This window comes from Drosophila takahashii, chromosome 2R (genome assembly GCF_030179915.1).
Source record: "Drosophila takahashii strain IR98-3 E-12201 chromosome 2R, DtakHiC1v2, whole genome shotgun sequence".
NCBI lineage: Eukaryota > Metazoa > Arthropoda > Insecta > Diptera > Drosophilidae > Drosophila > Drosophila takahashii.
Genome location: NC_091679.1, coordinates 3,105,608 through 3,130,806, shown reverse-complemented (window position 1 = coordinate 3,130,806; position 25,199 = coordinate 3,105,608). Strand labels below are relative to the sequence as shown.

The window sequence follows — 25,199 nt, the reverse complement described above, 5'->3', positions numbered from 1 at the left end:
TGTTAAGCCAGCTTTTCCTAATCTATTAGCCAGTTCTTTAAGAACTGAAAGATGGTTTTCAAAGGAAGATGAGACCACTAAAAGATCGTCCAAATAGACAAAGATTTCATTTCTTAGTGATGGCGGAATGACTTTATCCATGAGCTTACACATGGTTCGTGGAGCATTGGCTAGTCCAAAAGGCATGACCGTGAATCGATAAAGTGGTCTGCCAGGAACTGAAAAAGCCGTTTTGTCTCGTGCGCTTTCCTCTAACGGAATCTGCCAATAGGCATCTTTGAGGTCTATACTAGATATAAATTCGGCCCTAGGAAGACGACTAAGAATCCCCTTGATGAGAGGCATTGGGTATGCGTTTTTAATGGTTACTTCATTGAGTTTCTGGCAGTCTATACATAACCTCACCTTCCCGGGCTTACGAACTAAGACAACGGGTGATGACCATGGACTGTCGGATTCTTCTATAACCCCTAGAGAAAGCATTCTCTCCAATTCTGTATACATCAGCTGTTCTATTGCCGCGTAGTGTCTGCGTAGTGTCTCTGTTTTATCGCCTTAGCGCTGCCTACATCTATCTCGTGCTCTAACAGTGTAGTTTTCCCTAATCCCTTTTCGTTGAAGGACGGAAATAACTTAATTACAGTTGCCAGCTGATCTTTTTGTTGCGGCGTTAGTGGCACTTGGTTTGGATCAGTCACCTCGAGATTAGCAATGTTTGAGACAGTACTTCGATTTGCCAAAAATTCAGGCAACAAGTTATAACTATTCCCCAGTATAGGTCTTGAGAAAGAGATGGCACTATCCATAATCGAAATGATTTGCACTCGCCTCTAAAAGTTATAGAAGTACTTATGCGACCAACAATAGCTTGCTGATTCCATCCACTGTACTAACGCTGGCGTGGATGTGTTTATATTTTGATGTGTCCTTAACTATATTCGCGGCTAGAGACCCCCCAATGCAACTGATAGTCGCCCCAGTATCCATTAGGCCTCGCACTTGCTTCCCTAACAGATCCACTTCGGCATACGGTCTCCAGTCTTTCGTGCTATTTACAACGGACTCCAGAATGCCTTGCTTTTTTTGCTTACATTGGATTCGAAAATCGGAAAGACGTTTTGGTGAACGATTTTGAACTGGCGGTTGGAACTTTTTTGACCGCTCTTGTACTCGCTGGTGGATTGATATTTCTGGTAAGGTGGATAACATCGGGTAGGCATCGCTTTTTAATTGCTTCTCTCTTCGGAAATCTTGTCTGGGGTGGCTGTCAGTTTGCGTGCACCGCTCGGTGGTGCACGGGCTCGCCAGTTTTTTGGACCATTACACCGAGTACAAGATGGTTTATAAGTTTCCGGTTTCCCGCACCCATAACAAAAAACCTTCTTTTCACCCAGACACTCCTGATATCGATGGTCGGATGCACCACAATTCCAGCAGGTCAAGGATATTGCCTCCACTTCCGGACCGAGGTGTTCCTCTTCTTCCGTGGCGCTGGCTAATTCGCGCACTTGGGGATGTTGACCCTGCCGGAAACTTTGTTTAGTGGAATTTCCATTCATGGCCTGTATAAATCTTTCCCTTGTACGGACTATGTGACGCAGCTGAGCAATACTATATATTGAAACATGTAAAATTTCATGCTGTGTTTCCGTCAACAAATTGGCTCGCAATACTTCCAATAAAGCTGGTTCTGACATAGGATCTGATAGTTTCCCCGCAATAGCAAGAATTTCCTCAAAAAATTTATCAAAAGTTTCCGATACCTTTTGTTTCCTTTGAAATAAGGCTGAGCGGATTTCTAAATCGCTTCTGCCATCTTTGAATTGAGCTTTAAGCGCTGCACTTAATTGCTCCCAGGTAACTAGTGGTACGCTTTTATGATAACGCCAGTACCACTCGGAGGCGCTTCCTTCAAATAAGTTATTAGCATATTGTGCTAGTACCTGTAGCTTGCCATCCAACGTTTGGTTAGTCAGGGCTTCCACCCTATACACAAAATCGTCCACCGACATACCGGACGACCCTGAAAATCGTAACTTCCAACTAGGTATAATTTGACTTATTCGATCGGGACGAAGATTTTGGTCTTGTTGCGATCCAAACGGAGAATTAATATTTGTGGCGGTGCTAGTATTTCGCCCTTCACTAGCCTGATGACCTCCCATTGATACACGAGGAGGTATTTGAAAAAGTTGTTCAAAAGTTTAGTGACCTGTGGTAAGAGTTGGCGGCGCTGTGTTTTGCGACGTCAGCCTACTAAAGCCTCCTTCTATGACTTCTGCCATTCGTCCAATCTGCGTCATAGCTTGCGTTATGGATATATTTATCTGGGCTATTCCCTCTTGCATACGCACCACAGCGTTTGTCTCTCTACCTGTATTCAGCAGACCTGCCATTGGTGATACGTTTTCTGGCTCATTCGACATATTTAGCTGCGATCCATCTACAGTGTCACTCTCTACTCCTAAACCCTGTGATCGCAATCTTGGCATGTTTGCGCCGACTCTTTGCGCTGCAGCTAACTCTTTGGCTAGTGAAGGTGCTGGAGTTTGCAGATATACCCTGCAAACTGGGCAAACTGTCTTAACTCCGCGACGAGTTCTAAAACAATTTTCGTGGAAACTGTGATTACACCGAGTTCAAAATTCTTCCGATTGATGCCTAATATCTTTCCACAAATCCCACAGATCCGATCGCTAACTGCACTGTTAGGTTCTTGTCCGCCCAATTGGGAAGTGGACATACTAATAATGCTCTAATTACTACTTGTGTATGTAACCGAGAGTATTTAGAGAACTCCGATAATTAAGATATATATTTATTGATATTTTCACTAATCTGTAGTTAAATAATCCTAGATTTTTTTTTTTTATAAAGCAAAGAATTAAATATATGTGGTTGGAATCCTTACCGTATCAGTCTGTTGATACCTCTTACTTCCACGACTTTCCCCCGTTGCCTTGACTATTTTTTTTTATACCCTTGTAGAGGGTATTATAATTTCAGTCAGATGTTTGCAACGCAGTGAAGGAGACGTTTCCGACCACATAAAGTATATATATTCTTGATCAGCACCAATAGCCGAGTCTATCTAGCCATGTCCGTCTGTCCGTCTGTCCGTTTCTATGCGAACTAGTCTCTCAGTTTTAAAGCTATCGCGATGAAACTTTCCCGAAAGTCTTCTTTCTATTGCAGGTAGTACATATGTCGGAGCCAGCCGGATCGGACCACTATATCTTAAGGCTCCCATAGGAATATTCAAACATATCTAAGAAAATTCATTGTTACTTTGTAGGAACTAGGCGTTTTAATTCTTGACTACTTAAAAACAAAATTCAAAAATAGAAACGCTGAATCTGGAATCCCTGGAACTGCAACGAGTGAGTATTACTTTATCTGCAAGGGTATATAAGCTTCGGCTGGCCGAAGGTAGCTTCCTTTCTTGTTTTAAATGTTTTTTTTTTTTTTTGTTAAATATTGTTAATAATCATCGTTGGATACAAGGGATGCGCAATAGTGAGGAACCATTGCGGATATCCAAGTCCGTGTTGATTTACTTTGAGCTTTATTATAGAAATTAATATTTGATGATTGCCTGAATTTGATATTTGCTATCCCAGCGGGAAAGTGAGAAGTTGGTTTTTGTGTTCTTGAAATCCTGTTCCTTTTTGCAGGCGGCGGTGTGGGGATAGATAATTTCTGAGCGTTTAATGGCGGTTGGTTTCTGAGTAGCATCAATATCAGGCCACTTAAGCGCTGTGTGATTTCTGTGGCAATACGATTATAATATTTTTTAACAAAAAAATCATCAACTTATAATATTCAAAAATCCTATGATTTACACCAAAACCAAAAGACTTGTTCTCACATTTAGTTTTAATTTTTAGTAATTTTAAAATTCGTAGAAAAAATATTAATAATTGTTAATCAAAAAAATTAAACTATATAACTATTATCATAATGTCTATAATGATAATATTAATTTATTTTACTCAACATTTTTCAAATAATAATAAGAATGAATGTGGGGTTCAACACAATTATGGAGAAAAGCCACGGTAAGACGATTAAAATATTTGATCACATTTATCAAAGAATTACATTCAGTTACAAAGGAAACCATTATTGTTTTTTACATTTTTAAACATTTTCTGTGAAATAAAATAATTTGATCGTCAGATCGTGACCTAAGCCATTTTTAATGGTTGTTAAAATATAAAAATTCGTGTTGGTGGTATTAATAACACGAAAAATGCCTAATATACCTATAATATACCTAACCTTTAATGATTACGGTCCCTGAAAAGTATTGTTTAAACGAAATATTTATTCGGCGTTAAACCCTACTTTACAACGAAATTTACACCAAATTTTATCTGCATTTTGGTATTATCAAGAATGTAATGCAGGGTCACATCATTTTTAAATTTGTTGAAAAAAGTGAAAAAAAGTGAAAATAGTTAATTTTAATCTAAAAAAACAATAAAATGGTGAGTGATAAAATAAATTTTGTCTTTTTATAATCTTTATTTCCGCGTTACAAAGGCTAGTATCACAGATATTTTCGCCATTAATAAATATATGCCTCCGGATGCTATCTTCAACACAAATGCTGCATTTTCGTGACACTTGAAATGTTTATAATCTTTACCAGTGGTAAATGGTGTGAGGTGTTCATTAAATGGTTGTATAAATAGTACTTTAGTACTAACTTAGTTATTTAACTTAATCAAAATATTACATTTATTTCAGCCAGGCCGACTGAGACTTCTTGGGACCAGAAGTGCTGCGCCTGCGTTTGTCATATTTTATTTTTTCTTTTCATAGTTTTTGATATAGATACCCGACATAAAACAACTGAACAGAGGGTAAATGATCGGCCATGGCAAACCAGGCATAATTTCTGGAGAGATCCTTTAATTTTGTGCGGAGAATAATGGTAATTACTCTTATTATTATTCCTGGTCGTACATTCATATATTAATTATTTTTGATATTTTCAGAAGATAGAAAAGAAATGGATATCTAAGAACTGCATTCGGCCAAGCAAAATCCGGGAATGCTTCAGGCATTAAAAATTTTTAGTTCCAATGCTTCGATTGTAAATATTATTAATAAATACACAAACAAATATTACAAAAAAAAAGATTTTTATTGTGGAAAATCAGATACTGCAAAGCAGTGCAAACCCAAAACTGCGAGGGTCTGGAAAAACCAAAACGGGGAGGGTGTAGAAAAGCAGATATTGCAAGTGGAGGAAAACCATAACTGGGTACGTGTGGAAAATCTATAATGCGGGAAGTCGAAAAACCAGTGGATTTTGTCCTGCATTCTTCTGCCAGAGATCCAGATAGAAACCTCATTTCCCCCCTACTATTTGTGTCACCCCCCTGTATTTTGAAACCAGAAATGCAAGAAATTAAGGGGTGAATGAGGTTTTGTCCTCTCCGCTTGTATGGAGAAACCTCTTGAAAATATGTTATTTTCCAGAGGAATTTTCCCAATGGGATGTTCTCGAGTAGATAAATTTATTTTAATCGACATGGCCATACCGTAAAACTATTCGTTAAAAATGTTTTATTCTTTCTTTTGGCAAGTTCCTGACCCTAAGTCACGATACTTTTTCAATCTACCGCAGGAGCCTCACTTGTGTATACGGAGTTCACCTTCGGTCTAATAGAATTGCAATTATGGTTGACTGTGGATATAGACACGTTATAGTCCACCTCATGCACATCTATTACACAAAAACGAATCAAAGAATTAAAATACAAGGGCTATTAACTTGCAAAAGGTAGCTATTTAGATTTTCTCCAAATAGGGTATCATTCATTACAAGTTTAAGTTTCTATAACCCTACCTGGTAAGTGTTACCACAGATTTATAAAGTCTACAGCCGAGGATATTATTGCCTCGCGTTCAGATGGTTTGACTTTTTTGATTTATCTCACTATGTATGATTGATTTTACGTAAATCGGGCTTACACGATAAGCGCCGTTAAATAATATTATTAACTGTAACGATTAACGGGGATTCCGTTGAAAGCAGATGTTCGGGGACTGGGACAGAGTACGCGCTTGCTTCTCCGGCTCTATCGACCTAGATCAACCTTGATCTCAGAAAATCCTAGAATAACGAATAAAACAGAGATCCCATTAGAAAGGCTCAGAGGTTACCCTTCAACATTCCAATACGGCTAGGTTCCAACATGATAAGAAATTAGTTCATTTTAAACAAAGCGTTGTTTATTCTAAGAAAGCCTTCCAAATGTGCCAGCCTGGTCACATACGATCTCAAATTCAATAATTTCTATTTTCATTCATTTGTACAAGCTTATAAATTTAACATTTAAATTCAATTATTTTCTTAAATTACGATCATGCTAACGAGTGCGTAATGCGTGAGAAATACCAATGAGGGTTGTTAATACGAGAGATAAACGTTTCCTTATTTTTACTTTTACTGTGTAAATATACGTTCGTTTTAAGTTTCATATGATTTTATAACCGCAACCTTAATTTGTCTTGTGCCGTGGATCAGCCGTAATATTTTGATTGCAAATCAGTACAATGGAATTAAAACTTTCCGCACTCTTCTCTATTACCTAGTTTGTATGTACCTTCCAGAGCTTTTCAGATTACAATGACTATTTGGGTATATCACTTACATGTTCGCCATTCCCGCGCCGAAAGATCTTTCGCTGAGGGCAGCTCTGATGATTTTGCTGGATTTAGGGTTGTTAAAAATTAATAAATAAATTAGATTGGGAGACGGGGCCGAGAGCTTTTGTTCTTTTTAGCGGTTTTGTTTTGATTCTGTTATCGCGCTATGCATATATAACTGCATTGTTATTTCGGGCTACACGCACTCGTTTAATTAGTAAATCAAAAATAGTTACCTAAATTTCAATAACAGGAAATGTTTTCAATTATTTTTAACTTATTTTATCTATTCAATCTACTTTCTTCTTTTCCTTGGTTATGTTAAGTTTTATTATCGTTTAAGACTCAGGTAAAACCTATAGCTATACGGGTTGTATCCTCCTGTTGGTTTTTTCCGTTCTAATCCCTTTCACAATTTCAATTCGTTTATTTTCTGTTGTTAGTTTAAGTGTAGGTTAAAGGGAGCTGAATTGAACTCAACATAAAAACTAAGCTTTCGCCTCGGTCATGTGCTAGTTACGTAACGATTTGGTCTCAAATTCCCAATGTAATTTTTTATGGGCATTGATCTAATTTGGATTCTCCTTCCCTAAATTTATCATTTCGGCCTGCGTGTAACTTAAGAGAGACGTTGCCGGTTATTTTCCCGTTTGCACTGGTTAGGTTAGACCGCACGCGGGTAAAGTTAGGTTTAGTGTTTCTCCTGGCGTCCAAAAATTTGGAGATTTGGGTACGATGTTCATTATGCGGCGGACTTGAACTCCTTGATCTTCCAGCTAACTGACGCTATCCACGTGTAGGTAGAATTGGTGGCCGTAATAAAGTTTTCCCTTCTGACGGACTCGAATGCAAGAAATTAGCAATTAGCTTAACGATAGCTATCGAACCTAACATCTTGGTCTAAAATAAGTGGGCAGTTACAAGTCTGGACAAAGATACAGGACCGCAAGCCTGCTTTTAGGCTGCGGAAATATTTAAGGATTTTGCGACAAGCGCCCCTTTACAGTACACCGGAAGTAACTCGGATTAGGGATGATAAAAAGTGATAAAAAAAATGACCCTTTGAGTCCTGCTATTCAAATAACTTAAGATCCACCTAAGAAGATCATCAGGAAATCCCAAAAGGTCCCATTTCCGAACTAAAATCGGATGGTTTACAAAATCAAACGCCGTACTGAAATCAGTGTAAGCCACATCAGTCTGACGATTTTTTCTAAAACCATTTAACACAAATGAAGTAAACTCCAAAAGGTTGTCCGTGCTGACAAGAAGAAATAAGAGACCTACAACTGTGTTGCAAATGGGGAGGAATAATGTTCTCGAAGAGCTTCGGAATAGCTGATAGCTTTGAAATACCTGTGTAATTACATGCGTTCAATTTGCTCCCCTTTTTATGAAGCGGGAAATCTGACGTTTCTAAAGACAAAGTAAAAATTTTGTGCAATGGTCTACACAAAGTCTCAGCGCGATACTTAATCACACATCCAGGGACTCCGTCAGGACCCGGAGAGTAGACTGGTTTGACCCTTTGCAAATCTAAAAGAAGTGAGCTTTCACTTATAACTGAACAAAAAATAATGTTTGATTTAGGCATGTCATATGGCTAAGACTGATCTGACGGACTTGTTGTTGAATAGGTGGTTTGGAAAAACTGTGCAAAAAGATCGGCTATGGCCTGATCTGTGTTTGCGGCAGAATTTACAAATTTAAGGATTGATGGGTAACTTGAAGATTTACGCTTTGTGTTAACAAAATTATAAAACTGTTTTGTATCCAGTGTAAACTGCGTCTTACAACGAGCTAAATAGTTTTTGTAACACTGAGCGTTAAGCACGGTAAAATCCCACCGAGCACTTAAGTATCGGGAAAAGGCAGCTTGTGATCCGGAAGCTCTAAACTTTTTGTACAGTCTAGACTTCACATTTTTAAGTCGTGACAACTCTTTACTAAACCACGGAGTGTTTGGTCTCAATGTTGCTCAACATGACCAACGACCAACAAATCAAGCAGTACTACAGTTTGGTAACAGTACCAGGCGTCCAGTTGCACCCACGGCAGATAATAAGTGTTGATCAGCATATTCTACATAACATAACATAACATAGTCAATGTCTCACTGACCCGCCAAGCGGTCAGCACATTCTGCAGTGTCAGCCGATCCAACTACGCTAACCGCTGCCATAGTCAAAACATACTGAACTACTCCAGAATACAACCCATTCCACAATTCTTTACACATAGCTTCCTCATTTCCAAGTAGTATATAACCATGTACCAAGCTCACAATAAATCAGTTATCAACACATCTTATAACTCCGCGGTCTTCCTTTCTGCCCTCCGGGAAGAGGACTCGTATACAAACTTATATTGATCCACAAGCCACGCTTGGGATCAAACACGGAGGTTGGCTAGAAATTTTAGCATAATACGTAGGAACGCATGTATCTAAAACTGCGTTTAATTTAATTTAATTTATTTCTTACTTATTTCCTAGTGCTACAAGGATTTCCTTATAATTTAGTGCACAAGTCACATAGACAATATTAATAATTATGCAAATACATATGTAGGTCTCTACTTATATTAGAGTTTTGCACTGATATCTAACATTTAATACAATTAACAATAAGAATTGACGGTTTAAATAATTGTTGCAAATTTAAATTTAATTAGTTAGTTTTGTTATTTTATTATAGATTTAATTTTAATACATTATAAAATATATTAACAGCTTCAGTCATATTAGTACATAAGTACAGATTAGACCAATCTAAACAAGCGATAAGGCTATTGATAAGTGCAAAGTTTTCTCTACGAAAGCAGGGGATGCGTTTAGCTGACTTTTCAGATATTTCAATTAATTTTGTACCCGTGTCATCAGTCAGCTCCAGCGTTGGGTGATATGGGTCTTCTGGTAAAGTAATTGCAGAGGTTTTAACTATGCAGACACGATCTGGACTTCAAAAAAAGCATAGATCCAGTAATCGTCCTATCGAATTTTGAACATGGTGTAAGGATGCTTTCTCGGCCGGGGTACAAATCTCAGTCGTATCCAAGAGTCCTTTACAAGAAATTTGTAAATCACCGAAACACCGGACTAGGGGGTTCCGTTCCACAGGTGAACGGGTAGTTTTAAATGAGTCTTCGCCGAAGGCCTCTATCCACGTCGAAGAAAACGCAGACGCCGCACAGTGGCGCCTTTTGACTTTTTTTTGGTAATAAATCATAACTTTTGAACCAGTGCTCTCAACGGAATCCCCGTTAATAGTTACAGTACCACAAGAAAGTCATCTTGGTCCGCTCCTGTTTACATTATTTATAAATGACCTTCCTCTAGTCCTAACGAACTCACGTGTACTTATGTACGCAGATGACGTTAAGTTGTGCCTGCAATTTAATGATCCCGCACAAAGTTTAGCTTTACAATCTGATCTCAATGCATTTTAAACATGGTGCATGAATAATGATTTAAATTTAAATGGTTCTAAGTGTAAACTAATGACCTTTTTCCGTGTCAGCCCTCACTATTCCACTTATACTTTAAGCGGATGTGGGTTAGATAGAATAACGCATGCTGACGACCTTGGAGTCTATATGGATCCTAAACTTAAATTTTCTGATCACATTACTACCATGGTAAATAAAGCCAGGGGCGTGCTTGCATTTATCAAAAGGTGGTCGAAGGAATTCGATGATTCCTATGTCACTAAGACCTTGTTTATTTCATTAGTCCGACCAATTGTTGAGTACTTCGCTCCAGTTTGGAGTCCCTAATATGGGGTGCATATAGACCGGATTGAGTCTGTGCCCAACAACATTTTAATATTTGCCTTACGGGGCCTAATACTGCCATCCTACTAGAGTAGGACTACTTCTAATTAACTTACCATCATTAGTTAACCGAAGAACTATGCTTGGTATTACGTTTATCAGGAATCTTATTCATGGTGATGTGGAGAGCCCCGAGTTACTGGGCCGCCTGCATTTTAATGTGCCTAATAGATTCACAAGAAACTATATTCCTCTAGTTCTAAATCATTGTATCTCTAATTATGCAATGCATGAACCTTTTAGAGTACTCTGCGATGACTATAATAGACTATATCACCTAATATCTACTACCGACTCACTGCCTATCTTTAAATCAATAATACTATCCTACTTAGCAAATAATTAATTTTATTTAACTATCTTGACTATTCGTATTTTGACCTCCATGTACTTTTAATTGTCTATTGTGAAATTGTCTTCTTTGTCCGCGATTTCGTTTACTCGCCCAAAACGGTGTAGGGCCCCGCGCGTAACAAGCATTGCTTGGTGTCTTAAGGGCCACTTGATTGTACTGACCATAGTGCATCAACGTCCAAGAATAAAAAAAGCCCGTATAGCTCTCAAATAGTAATGGTGAAGAAAAAACCGGCAAGTGGAGATTGTGCGTCGACTTCCGACAGATAAACGCGAAATCGGTGAAAGACGCGTACCCAATGCCACGTATCAACTACATCCTGGACCAACTACGCGAAGCACGCTATATCATCAGCCTGGACATAAAGGATGGATACTGGCAGATTCCGCTGGAGGAGGCAAGCAGAAAGTTCACGGCGTTCACAGTGCCAGGAAAGGGGCTCTTTCAATGGAGAGTGATGCCATTCGAATACACTCGGCATCCGCAACATTTCAAAGGGCCTTGGACCAAGTGATTGGACCAGAGATGTCTTCGCATGCGTTTGCATATCAGGACGACATAATCGTTATCGGACACACTCAACGAGAACACAGGGACAATCTCAGAGAAGTGTTTCGGCGTCTGAAGGAGGCGAACTTGAGAATAAACCCCGGGAAGTGTCAATTTTTCAATCAGGAGGGATTGGTACAGACCCAGGCAAGGTCGCAGCCATAGCCCAATTAGAGCCACCTGCAACCGTCCGCGACCTGAGACAATACCTAGGAGTGCACTATGGGTAATTTGACCACTTTTTGTGGCATTAATTAATAACTCGAAAACGAAGCAACATTTTTCGGCTCTGTTTTTAGAATTAAGTTAATAATAATGAAATCTATTCATTTTATCTAAAATGGGCGTGGCCGGCCTTTTTCTTAATTTTTTTTTATTTTTTATTTTTTAATATTAAATTAAAAAATTTTTTTTTTGTTTAGTAAGAATAACTGTAATATAATATTATTTTATAAAAAATAAAAGTGGTCCTACCTTTTTTTTTTACACGAAATCTAATTTTGTTTTTTTTCCCACACATTTTTTCAAAGAAATACAGAATAATAGGGTTCAGGAAAGTAGGAAAACCTGCAATAGAAAATTCTAGAATTTGGTTTTAAATAATGTGTTTATTTTGCCCACCTATTGTTCATTGTCTTCGTTTTCCATCTGAATATCCCATTAACCTTCAAAAAGATTATCATCCACTTCATAATCCTCCAACTCGCCTGTACTTTTAAGTTCGCAAGATAGTAAACTTAAAACCTCACTTGGAAGGTTCAACTTTTTTTGTAATCGCCTGTTAAGGTTGACGCTTGAAATTACCGGATCTGACGTATCCATTGCCCTTTGAAAGACGTCTGTAAGATTTGATTTCCGGCTACATTTTCTGGCATGATGCAATCGATCGGATTTGTATATCTTATTTCGGGACTCGGCACCTTCTTCTCCAAAGTAGCCCACTGGAAGGACTGTGTTCTCAATAATATCGGCCGAGTGTACAAGGATTTTGTGTACAGTTGCTGTCATTGGTAACCAAGGATATTCGTCTATTATAATTTCCGCAGTTTGGTAGCAGAAACTTTGAAATTTTGTAACCTCTATTGGCAATAGACTTGACAGACAAATCAAAATAGTCCCCAGGTTTTTAATGAGCCTGAGATCTGTTCCAGCTATTTTCGAAAATGTTTCAGGTTCACTAAAGGCTCGGCGGGCGGTGTTTCCATCATTGGTGCTGCCAAAGCCCCCAACTTTAGGTTGATCTACTCTCAGTGACAACTGCTTCCAAAACGCATCTTGAATAACCGATTTTCTTAAAGCAACTTCTCTTTTGTCATCATCGTTGGTAACCCTCCATTTTCGTATTTGGCACTTGTAACCGGCATGTAACACAAACTCGAAAAGACGAATCCAGCAGTGCAATGGACTTAAGCCGTAATTGAGGTTCTTCATTACTGGAAGGAACTTTTGGCATTTAAAATGTTTATTGTTTAGGAAATCCTTTGGTGTTGCCCCACAAATCGGACACGCTTGAGAAGAATTAGTTCCCGTCAAAGCGTTCAGAACTTTTCCGTCGATAACCGTTAAATATAGACGGAACCGTACGTAAATAATTTTTCCGTCACTTAAAGTTATTTTACATGACTTTAAATTATCTATCTGCCCCTTTAAATATTCATTTTCATTAAGGATTAACTCTTTACTTTCTTTCATAAAAGCTAATTTCAATGGGCGGCAAAAACGAATGGATTGCGGTGTCTTGTTGTTCCACAATATGTTGCTAGAGGCATCTATAAGTCTCAAGGGTGTTACTGTAGTAGCAAAAATACTCGAGTCGCCATTGAAGGGTTGCTCTGATGAGTATCCTTGTTTGTAGTTTGACTGCCCAGAGCTACCATCAAACCCGTAGCTTAGAATCAGATCTGCCGATAGGAAATCTGTGCCCTGATTTCGCATCACGGTCAGAAGTACTTCTTCTTGCAAGCATGCAATTCGAGCTGCCGTGTGATCAACAAGGTTTTGTAGAGGTACCTCTGCCTTTGTATCTGAAATTCGTAAATCAGTGGGCCGGCAATTCTTTTTCTGATCGGCCACGTCGTTGTATAATGGATATATGTTATTTTTGGATTGCTCCCTGATAGCGCAATATTGCTGCTTAGTTAAGCCCTGGTCTAAAATAAGAGCTAAAGCCTCGTTAGTGGACACTTTTGTTGGCTTGGCAATAGGCTGACTTAAAGCTTTTCTTATGAATTTGGCTTTTTCCGGACACAAAGCCAGCAACTTTAAAACATAAGCCAAGTCAGGTTGTGCGCGCTTCCGAGCTGCTGCGCTTGCAGCTTGAATTAATAAACTAACATTGCCTGCCTTAAATGATGCTAGATCGGAAGCTTCTTTTCTCTGGGTTCTTTCCTTTTTTGATAGGTAAGACAGAGCTGGCCGTCCAACAGGTCCTATTCGTTTTTGAATGGGTACAACTGTATGGGAGCTTAGCCAAGAAGAATGACATCGCTTGAATTGCTTTAAGTTTCTTTTAGCCTTTTGCCAGTAATCGCATATTTTATAATAAATGATTTTACTTCTGGCTTCTAAAAGATTCTCATCGTGACTAGTACAAGGTCCACATATAGCCGATCTCATATAATTGAATATTGCAATTTCCTTGAAACTCTTCCTTGCCTCTGACATCCAGCTTTCAAACAGCGCGCTGTTTGCGAAAGTTAGGTTGGTACCTAAAAAGTTAAATATCAGAGAAAGTGCGCAAAAGTGCACTTTTATACTAACGGACTATAATAAGAATTGACTACTCTACGACATAAAACAAGTTTTAGAGCTGGAAAGAGCTGGACTCACTTTGTAGCTCTATTTAAATATTATAATTTACTACATTTTTTAAGTTTTTTTAAGGTTAGAACTTACACCTTATTATAGGGACACCACAATCAAAATCTACAATTCACGATCACAAACACATATTACAAACCACTCTGAATGGACTGCATTTCAAAAACAGCACTTAAATTGATCAATTTCACACTTTTTTTAACTTTTAAGTTTTAAGGAAAATGTGCGTTTTACCAGCGCTGCCACCTCGTTCGAACAACGGCTGGCTTTCACAGCTGATTACTTAACAGTGGTGCGCTCTGTTAAATTTTTCTGTTAGTAACATTTGAGATTGATGTTATACTAATACATTGTGATTAAAAAAAACAATTTCTAACGACTTTTGAAAAATGGGTTTTGGCCAAAAAAAAGTGGTCAAATTACCCATAGTGGAGTGGCGTCATGGTACCGACGATTTGTACCGGACTTCGCACGCATATTTAGACCACTTAATAATCTACTCCGCAAGGGCGTGAAATGGATATGGACACAAGAACATCAACAGGCATTTGAGGAGGTTAAGGCTAGGCGAGGACCCAGTGTTAGCGTGTCCAGATTTTGAAAGAACATTCATCCTGCAAACAGACGCCAGCGACTACGGCATAGGTGCTATTCTGACACAAAACACGGAAGACGGCGAGAAAGTTATCTCATACTCTAGTCGTGGAGGACAGGAATTTGGCAGAGGAGAAACCTTTTCTTGGCGAGGGAGCCATCCGCCATAACCTAAGTGGGAAAACCTGGCCCCAGGAACCTACCTTCAGAGCGGCGTAACCAGCGACTGGCCGGTAATCCCGGCACATCACACCGGTGAGTCCGTTCCGGATCCGTTTGGGAGACCGTCCCACGCAGGCGTTAAACTCAGCTTGCGCTTCCAAGCCGCCAGATCCGTCCTCTGCAAGTTTGTGTTAGTCCTGGCCGCTGATTAAGGTCCAGCGACGACCACCTGGCAGCCTTTCCTCGCCGGCAAAAGTCCAGCGGCGAACCGCGGTTCGCACTTTGCCCGGGCTTCTTCGCCATAGTCCGCCATTAGGCAGCTTTCAGTCTGCGCCGACAGCAATTCCGCAGTGAAGCTGTAAACCAACAAATAGTTATTTAAGAAATTAAACTATGTATATATATAACTTACCCATTCCATTGTCCATTGATGTGGATTTAAATAAGTCCATCCTTTCTCGCACGTAAAATAGCCCAATTTGGTCGTGGGAATCCCTGGAAGTGAGGAAACCACAGTAGTCGATAGGCACTTACCTCATTAGAATTGTAAGCACGTCCTTTCTCGTCCCTCGGAGCTCCTCAGGACTAGGTGACCCAAAAAGGTGCACTTGTCCAAATACCGCCTGCGCGAAGTATTGTTTTCGCGGCGTCTATAGTCTTCCAATCTTCACTGGCGCTACCGCTGTGACCCCTTTTAAATATTCTAGATAAAGAAACATCAATTTAAGTACCTGCAATGAAGGATATTGTTAAATATAAATTGTAATCAGAGAAGAAAAATGATTGTGTGAGTTGCTTACCTGTTGGAGGAGATGGACCGGTCGTAGACCGCCTGGAGGTGAATCCGGCCGTTGACGATGGGTGGTGCCTCCCTAGCATCCCTTGGGGCACCACAGGAAGGGTGGGTGCGCTGTGGCAGCCACATCTAATGCCACTTTTCCGTCAAATTGTCCAAAATTTGTAAGTCTTAGCCTTGTTTACGTTTTGTTGTTAGAGATGTGCTATTATATGTACAGTGAGACGTCGATAGTTATCGATTTTTAGTGTTGCGGGACTGTGGGACATTGGGGGTACTCCGCCCTGAGAATTCCGGAGCTAGCCGGTGCTGTCCCGGGAGAACCAATCTCGGCAGTTCCATAACATGTTGTTCGTTTTGGTCACCTTAATCTCTTGCGATCGATAACGTGACTCGCCTATCGATATCGCCTTGGGGCGCCCTTTCTGTAAGCAACCTCAAAGTTCTATTGTTGCAGCTCCAGGGCCCACCTGGCGATTCTACCGGACGGGCTTTCGATGCTGTTCAGCCATTTTAGTGCCATGTGATCCGTTACCACCTTGAAGTGGTAACCTTCCTGGTAGGGCCTTAGTTTTCGAATAGCCCAGACAATTGCCAAGCACTCTTTTTCCGTTGTCGAATAGTTTTTCTCGGCTCCGTTTAATGATCGACTAGAGTATGAGATAACTTTCTCGCCGTCTTCCGTGTTTTGTGTCAGAATAGCACCTATGCCGTAGTCGCTGGCGTCTGTTTGCAGGATGAATGTTCTTTCAAAATCTGGACACGCTAACACTGGGTCCTCGCCTAACCTTAACCTCCTCAAATGCCTGTTGATGTTCTTGTGTCCATATCCATTTCACGCCCTTGCGGAGTAGATTATTAAGTGGTCTAAATATGCGTGCGAAGTCCGGTACAAATCGTCGGTACCATGACGCCACTCCTAGGTATTGTCTCAGGTCGCGGACGGTTGCAGGTGGCTCTAATTGGGCTATGGCTGCGACCTTGCCTGGGTCTGTACCAATCCCTCCTGATTGAAAAATTGACACTTCCCGGGGTTTATTCTCAAGTTCGCCTCCTTCAGACGCCGAAACACTTCTCTGAGATTGTCCCTGTGTTCTCGTTGAGTGTGTCCGATAACGATTATGTCGTCCTGATATGCAAACGCATGCGAAGACATCTCTGGTCCAATCACTTGGTCCAAGGCCCTTTGAAATGTTGCGGATGCCGAGTGTATTCGAATGGCATCACTCTCCATTGAAAGAGCCCCTTTCCTGGCACTGTGAACGCCGTGAACTTTCTGCTTGCCTCCTCCAGCGGAATCTGCCAGTATCCATCCTTTAAGTCCAGGCTGATGATATAGCGTGCTTCGCGTAGTTGGTCCAGGATGTAGTTGATACGTGGCATTGGGTACGCGTCTTTCACCGATTTCGCGTTTATCTGTCGGAAGTCGACGCACAATCTCCACTTGCCGGTTTTTTCTTCACCATTACTATTTGAGAGCTATACGGGCTTTTTTTATTCTTGGACGTTGATGCACTATGGTCAGTACAATCAAGTGGCCCTTAAGACACCAAGCAATGCTTGTTACGCGCGGGGCCCTACACCGTTTTGGGCGAGTAAACGAAATCGCGGACAAAGAAGACAATTTCACAATAGACAATTAAAAATACATGGAGGTCAAAATACGAATAGTCAAGATAGTTAAATAAAATTAATTAGTTGCTAAGTAGGATAGTATTATTGATTTAAAGATAGGCAGTGAGTCGGTAGTAGATATTAGGTGATATAGTCTATTATAGTCATTGCAGAGTACTCTAAAAGGTTCATGCATTGCATAATTAGAGATACAATGATTTAGAACTAGAGGAATATAGTTTCTTGTGAATCTATTAGGCACATTAAAATGCAGGCGGCCCAGTAACTCGGGGCTCTCCACATCACCATGAATAAGATTCCTGATAAACGTAATACCAAGCATAGTTCTTCGGTTAACTAATGATGGTAAGTTAATTAGAAGTAGTCCTACTCTAGTAGGATGGCAGTATTAGGCCCCGTAAGGCAAATATTAAAAAGTTGTTGGGCACAGACTCAATCCGGTCTATATGCACCCCATATTAGGGACTCCAAACTGGAGCGAAGTACTCAACAATTGGTCGGACTAATGAAATAAACAAGGTCTTAGTGACATAGGGATCATCGAATTCCTTCGACCACCTTTTGATAAATGCAAGCACGCCCCTGGCTTTATTTACCATGGTAGTAATGTGATCCGAAAATTTAAGTTTAGGATCCATATAGACTCCAAGGTCGTCAGCATGCGTTATTCTATCGAACCCACATCCGCTTAAAGTATAAGTGGAATAGTGAGGGCTGACACGGAAAAAGGTCATTAGTTTACACTTAGAACCATTTAAATTTAAATCATTATTCATGCACCATGTTTGAAATGCATTGAGATCAGATTGTAAAGCTAAACTTTGTGCGGGATCATTAAATTGCAGGCACAACTTAACGTCATCTGCGTACATAAGTACACGTGAGTTCGTTAGGACTAGAGGAAGGTCATTTATAAATAATGTAAACAGGAGCGGACCAAGATGACTTCCTTGTGGTACTGTAACGATTAACGGGGATTCCGTTGAGAGCAGATGTTCGGGGACTGGGACAGAGTACGCGCTTGCTTCTCCGGCTCTATTGATGGGATGGGTTCGATTACTGTCTCGCCCTTGGATCCAGCGTTAAAAATAATTATTTAAATTTCTTCGCGTACGTTATGATTTTGGGGATACAATAAACGAATAATTCGGTGGCTCACGTTAGGAACTATTTCAGCTAACCAGGTAATCAGGGTATCGCATCAGCAAAGGTTACCTTTCTTACATAACCGCATCGCTGCAAGTACGCCCACCCAACCTTGATCTCCGAAAATCCTAGAAAAACTAATAAAACAGAGATCCCTTAGAAAGGCTCAGAGGTTCCAACATGATAAGAAATTAGTTCATTTTAAACACAGCGTTGTTTATTTTAAGAAAGCCTTCCAAATGTGCCAGCCTGGTCACATACGATCTCAAATTCAATAATTTCTATTTTCATTCATTTGTACAAGCTTATAAATTTAACATTTAAATTCAATTATTTTCTTAAATTACGATCATGCTAACGAGTGCGTAATGCGTGAGAAATACCAATGAGGGTTGTTAATACGAAAGATAAACGTTTCCTTATTTTTACTTATACTGTGTAAATATACGTTCGTTTTAAGTTTCATATGATTTTATAACCGCAACCTTAATTTGTCTTGTGCCGTGGATCAGCCGTAATATTTTGATTGCAAATCAGTACAATGGAATTAAAACTCTCCGCACTCTTCTCTATTACCTAGTTTGTATGTACCTTCCAGAGCTTTTCAGATTACAATGACTATTTGGGTATATCACTTACATGTTCGCCATTCCCGCGCCGAAAGATCTTTCGCTGAGGGCAGCTGTGATGATTTTGCTGGATTTAGGGTTGTTAAGAAATTAAATTGGGAGACGGGGCCGAAAGCTTTTGTTCTTTTTAGCGGTTTTGTTTTGAATCTGTTATCGCGCTATGCATATATAACTGCATTGTTATTCCGGGCTACACGCACTCGTTTAATTAGTAAATCAAAAATAGTTACCTAAATTTCAATAACAGGAAATGTTTTCAATTATTTTTAACTTATTTTATCTATTCAATCTACTTTCTTCTTTTCCTTGGTTATGTTAAGTTTAATTATCGTTTAAGACTCAGGTAAAACCTATAGCTATACGGGTTGTAACCTCCTGTTGGTTTTTTTCCGTTCTATTCCATTTCACAATTTCAATTCGTTTATTTTCTGTTGTTAGTTTAAGTATAGGTTAAAGGGAGCTGAATTGGACTCAGCATAAAAACTAAGGTTTCGCCTCGGTCATGTGCTAGTTACGTAACGATTTGGTCTCACATTCCCAATTTAATTTTTGGGCATTGATCTAATTTGGATTCTCCTTCCCTAAATTTATCATTTCGGCCTGCGTGTAACTTAAGAGAGACGTTGCCGGTTATTTTCCCGTTTGCACTGGTTAGGTTAGACCGCACGCGGGTAAAGTTAGGTTTAGTGTTTCTCCTGGCGTCCAAAAATTTGGAGATTTGGGTACGATGTTCCTTATGCGGCGGACTTGAACTCCTTGATCTTCCAGCTAACTGACGCTATCCACGTGTAGGTAGAATTGGTGGCCGTAATAAAGTTTTCCCTTCTGACGGACTCGAATGCAATACTAGATGCCAAATACTTCTTGACCCTCTTGAAAGGAGTCTTGCCGACTACGTAGGTTATAGGTATTTTCGTTTCCTTGGTGTTGCTTTTTAATCGATTTTTGGGCCGCTTTTCTGATCAGATTAAGGGAGTCGTCGTGATTAAATACAACATCGCGATCCTCAAACAATTCCAGATTTCGAATTAGTGGATACACTGAACCACTAGTAATCATTTGCTGACCAAATGCAACGCGATATGAGCTGCTATTAATAGCTGAGTAACGAGCAAGCAATACAACTGAGTTAGTTTGATCAGGGCTAATATACGATTTTATTGCTGCCAACACAGATCTGTTTACTCTTTCCGCAGCATTACTCTGGGGAGCATATACGGCGGTATATGAATGTCGTATTTCGTATTTTTGCAGCAATGCGTTAAAATTTCCGAAGCAATGGAACAATTGTTCTTCCATGAATGGAATTATCGCATCCGCTGTAAATTTTTGTATGGCCTTCAAAAAAGGGAATTTTGAATAGTGGTCTATTACAACAAAAATACCGATATTGCCAGATTTACTACGCGGATAGGGCCCAAGAAAGTCAATATATAATTGCTGGAACAATTTATCCGTTCCCGGGGTCTTGCCCATCAAAGGACGTAGCGTGTAGTTTGGATGCTTGCTACACTTGGAGATCGTGCAGCTATTGATAAACTCTCGTACGTCGGATACAAGATTTGGCCAGTAATAATAGTCGAATTTGCTCTAATGTTTTAGTTATACCGCTGTGGGCTGACATGGGATGTTCGTGACAAAGTCTAAGAACTTCAGGAACAAGGCCTTCCAGGATCCACAATTTTTAACATAAATCGTCGGCTATTTTGTCACCTGTGGCGTGTTTCATTCGGCGGTAAATGAACTGATCTATTACTTTTACTTTTGGTACAAGGTTTTGGGAACTTTAAGAGATCTTAAATCTTAAATGTGTACCTTCCGAGTTTCCCTGCCCATCGCCCCAATCTCGACCCAAGGTCTGGTTGCGACATTAACCATTCCAGTGACGCATGGTCAGTGATAATGGATGGCTCGCATCACAGTGAATCGCAAAAGGTTTGCTTAAGTTTGGACTGTGTAAAACAGGTGCTTCACACATTTTTTGTTTTAACAGCTCAAATGGGCTCTTAGCAGTTGTAGTCCATTCAAACTTCTTTTTCTGTCTAAGTGTATCAGTTATAGGAGCATAATCATGTATGAATTTGTGGTACCATCCTGTTAGGCCGAGAAATCGCCGCACCTGTTTGATCGAACGAGAGATTGGGAATTCCTTAATAGCTTCCACTTTCCCTGGATCAGTTTGGATAGTTCCGTTCCCGATGACATGTCCAAGGTACTTAACTTCTGTTCTACAAAAATGGGATTTTCCTACGTTAATTGTTAAGCCAGCTTTTCCTAATCTATTAGCCAGTTCTTTAAGAACTGAAAGATGGTTTTCAAAGGAAGATGAGACCACTAAAAGATCGTCCAAATAGACAAAGATTTCATTTCTTAGTGATGGCGGAATGACTTTATCCATGAGCTTACACATGGTTCGTGGAGCATTGGCTAGTCCAAAAGGCATGACCGTGAATCGATAAAGTGGTCTGCCAGGAACTGAAAAAGCCGTTTTGTCTCGTGCGCTTTCCTCTAACGGAATCTGCCAATAGGCATCTTTGAGGTCTATACTAGATATAAATTCGGCCCTAGGAAGACGACTAAGAATCCCCTTGATGAGAGGCATTGGGTATGCGTTTTTAATGGTTACTTCATTGAGTTTCTGGCAGTCTATACATAACCTCACCTTCCCGGGCTTACGAACTAAGACAACGGGTGATGACCATGGACTGTCGGATTCTTCTATAACCCCTAGAGAAAGCATTCTCTCCAATTCTGTATACATCAGCTGTTCTATTGCCGCGTAGTGTCTGCGTAGTGTCTCTGTTTTATCGCCTTAGCGCTGCCTACATCTATCTCGTGCTCTAACAGTGTAGTTTTCCCTAATCCCTTTTCGTTGAAGGACGGAAATAACTTAATTACAGTTGCCAGCTGATCTTTTTGTTGCGGCGTTAGTGGCACTTGGTTTGGATCAGTCACCTCGAGATTAGCAATGTTTGAGACAGTACTTCGATTTGCCAAAAATTCAGGCAACAAGTTATAACTATTCCCCAGTATAGGTCTTGAGAAAGAGATGGCACTATCCATAATCGAAATGATTTGCACTCGCCTCTAAAAGTTATAGAAGTACTTATGCGACCAACAATAGCTTGCTGATTCCATCCACTGTACTAACGCTGGCGTGGATGTGTTTATATTTTGATGTGTCCTTAACTATATTCGCGGCTAGAGACCCCCCAATGCAACTGATAGTCGCCCCAGTATCCATTAGGCCTCGCACTTGCTTCCCTAACAGATCCACTTCGGCATACGGTCTCCAGTCTTTCGTGCTATTTACAACGGACTCCAGAATGCCTTGCTTTTTTTGCTTACATTGGATTCGAAAATCGGAAAGACGTTTTGGTGAACGATTTTGAACTGGCGGTTGGAACTTTTTTGACCGCTCTTGTACTCGCTGGTGGATTGATATTTCTGGTAAGGTGGATAACATCGGGTAGGCATCGCTTTTTAATTGCTTCTCTCTTCGGAAATCTTGTCTGGGGTGGCTGTCAGTTTGCGTGCACCGCTCGGTGGTGCACGGGCTCGCCAGTTTTTTGGACCATTACACCGAGTACAAGATGGTTTATAAGTTTCCGGTTTCCCGCACCCATAACAAAAAACCTTCTTTTCACCCAGACACTCCTGATATCGATGGTCGGATGCACCACAATTCCAGCAGGTCAAGGATATTGCCTCCACTTCCGGACCGAGGTGTTCCTCTTCTTCCGTGGCGCTGGCTAATTCGCGCACTTGGGGATGTTGACCCTGCCGGAAACTTTGTTTAGTGGAATTTCCATTCATGGCCTGTATAAATCTTTCCCTTGTACGGACTATGTGACGCAGCTGAGCAATACTATATATTGAAACATGTAAAATTTCATGCTGTGTTTCCGTCAACAAATTGGCTCGCAATACTTCCAATAAAGCTGGTTCTGACATAGGATCTGATAGTTTCCCCGCAATAGCAAGAATTTCCTCAAAAAATTTATCAAAAGTTTCCGATACCTTTTGTTTCCTTTGAAATAAGGCTGAGCGGATTTCTAAATCGCTTCTGCCATCTTTGAATTGAGCTTTAAGCGCTGCACTTAATTGCTCCCAGGTAACTAGTGGTACGCTTTTATGATAACGCCAGTACCACTCGGAGGCGCTTCCTTCAAATAAGTTATTAGCATATTGTGCTAGTACCTGTAGCTTGCCATCCAACGTTTGGTTAGTCAGGGCTTCCACCCTATACACAAAATCGTCCACCGACATACCGGACGACCCTGAAAATCGTAACTTCCAACTAGGTATAATTTGACTTATTCGATCGGGACGAAGATTTTGGTCTTGTTGCGATCCAAACGGAGAATTAATATTTGTGGCGGTGCTAGTATTTCGCCCTTCACTAGCCTGATGACCTCCCATTGATACACGAGGAGGTATTTGAAAAAGTTGTTCAAAAGTTTAGTGACCTGTGGTAAGAGTTGGCGGCGCTGTGTTTTGCGACGTCAGCCTACTAAAGCCTCCTTCTATGACTTCTGCCATTCGTCCAATCTGCGTCATAGCTTGCGTTATGGATATATTTATCTGGGCTATTCCCTCTTACATACGCACCACAGCGTTTGTCTCTCTACCTGTATTCAGCAGACCTGCCATTGGTGATACGTTTTCTGGCTCATTCGACATATTTAGCTGCGATCCATCTACAGTGTCACTCTCTACTCCTAAACCCTGTGATCGCAATCTTGGCATGTTTGCGCCGACTCTTTGCGCTGCAGCTAACTCTTTGGCTAGTGAAGGTGCTGGAGTTTGCAGATATACCCTGCAAACTGGGCAAACTGTCTTAACTCCGCGACGAGTTCTAAAACAATTTTCGTGGAAACTGTGATTACACCGAGTTCAAAATTCTTCCGATTGATGCCTAATATCTTTCCACAAATCCCACAGATCCGATCGCTAACTGCACTGTTAGGTTCTTGTCCGCCCAATTGGGAAGTGGACATACTAATAATGCTCTAATTACTACTTGTGTATGTAACCGAGAGTATTTAGAGAACTCCGATAATTAAGATATATATTTATTGATATTTTCACTAATCTGTAGTTAAATAATCCTAGATTTTTTTTTTTTATAAAGCAAAGAATTAAATATATGTGGTTGGAATCCTTACCGTATCAGTCTGTTGATACCTCTTACTTCCACGACTTTCCCCCGTTGCCTTGACTATTTTTTTTTATACCCTTGTAGAGGGTATTATAATTTCAGTCAGATGTTTGCAACGCAGTGAAGGAGACGTTTCCGACCACATAAAGTATATATATTCTTGATCAGCACCAATAGCCGAGTCTATCTAGCCATGTCCGTCTGTCCGTCTGTCCGTTTCTATGCGAACTAGTCTCTCAGTTTTAAAGCTATCGCGATGAAACTTTCCCGAAAGTCTTCTTTCTATTGCAGGTAGTACATATGTCGGAGCCAGCCGGATCGGACCACTATATCTTAAGGCTCCCATAGGAATATTCAAACATATCTAAGAAAATTCATTGTTACTTTGTAGGAACTAGGCGTTTTAATTCTTGACTACTTAAAAACAAAATTCAAAAATAGAAACGCTGAATCTGGAATCCCTGGAACTGCAACGAGTGAGTATTACTTTATCTGCAAGGGTATATAAGCTTCGGCTGGCCGAAGGTAGCTTCCTTTCTTGTTTTAAATGTTTTTTTTTTTTTTTGTTAAATATTGTTAATAATCATCGTTGGATACAAGGGATGCGCAATAGTGAGGAACCATTGCGGATATCCAAGTCCGTGTTGATTTACTTTGAGCTTTATTATAGAAATTAATATTTGATGATTGCCTGAATTTGATATTTGCTATCCCAGCGGGAAAGTGAGAAGTTGGTTTTTGTGTTCTTGAAATCCTGTTCCTTTTTGCAGGCGGCGGTGTGGGGATAGATAATTTCTGAGCGTTTAATGGCGGTTGGTTTCTGAGTAGCATCAATATCAGGCCACTTAAGCGCTGTGT

At 40.2% G+C, this 25,199-nt stretch overlaps 2 long non-coding RNA genes across 2 annotated transcripts; both read left to right on the top strand.

Annotated features, from left to right (window-relative positions):
• The first annotated feature begins 1,035 nt into the window (after positions 1–1,035).
• On the top strand, positions 1,036–1,682 carry LOC138912793 (uncharacterized). Its single transcript, XR_011418347.1, has 3 exons — positions 1,036–1,193; positions 1,272–1,329; positions 1,395–1,682. It is a non-coding gene; the product is annotated as an uncharacterized lncRNA (long non-coding RNA).
• Positions 1,683–22,472: 20,790 nt separating this feature from the next.
• LOC138912785 (uncharacterized) lies at positions 22,473–23,119 on the top strand. Its single transcript, XR_011418341.1, has 3 exons — positions 22,473–22,630; positions 22,709–22,766; positions 22,832–23,119. It is a non-coding gene; the product is annotated as an uncharacterized lncRNA (long non-coding RNA).
• The last annotated feature ends 2,080 nt before the right edge of the window (positions 23,120–25,199 follow it).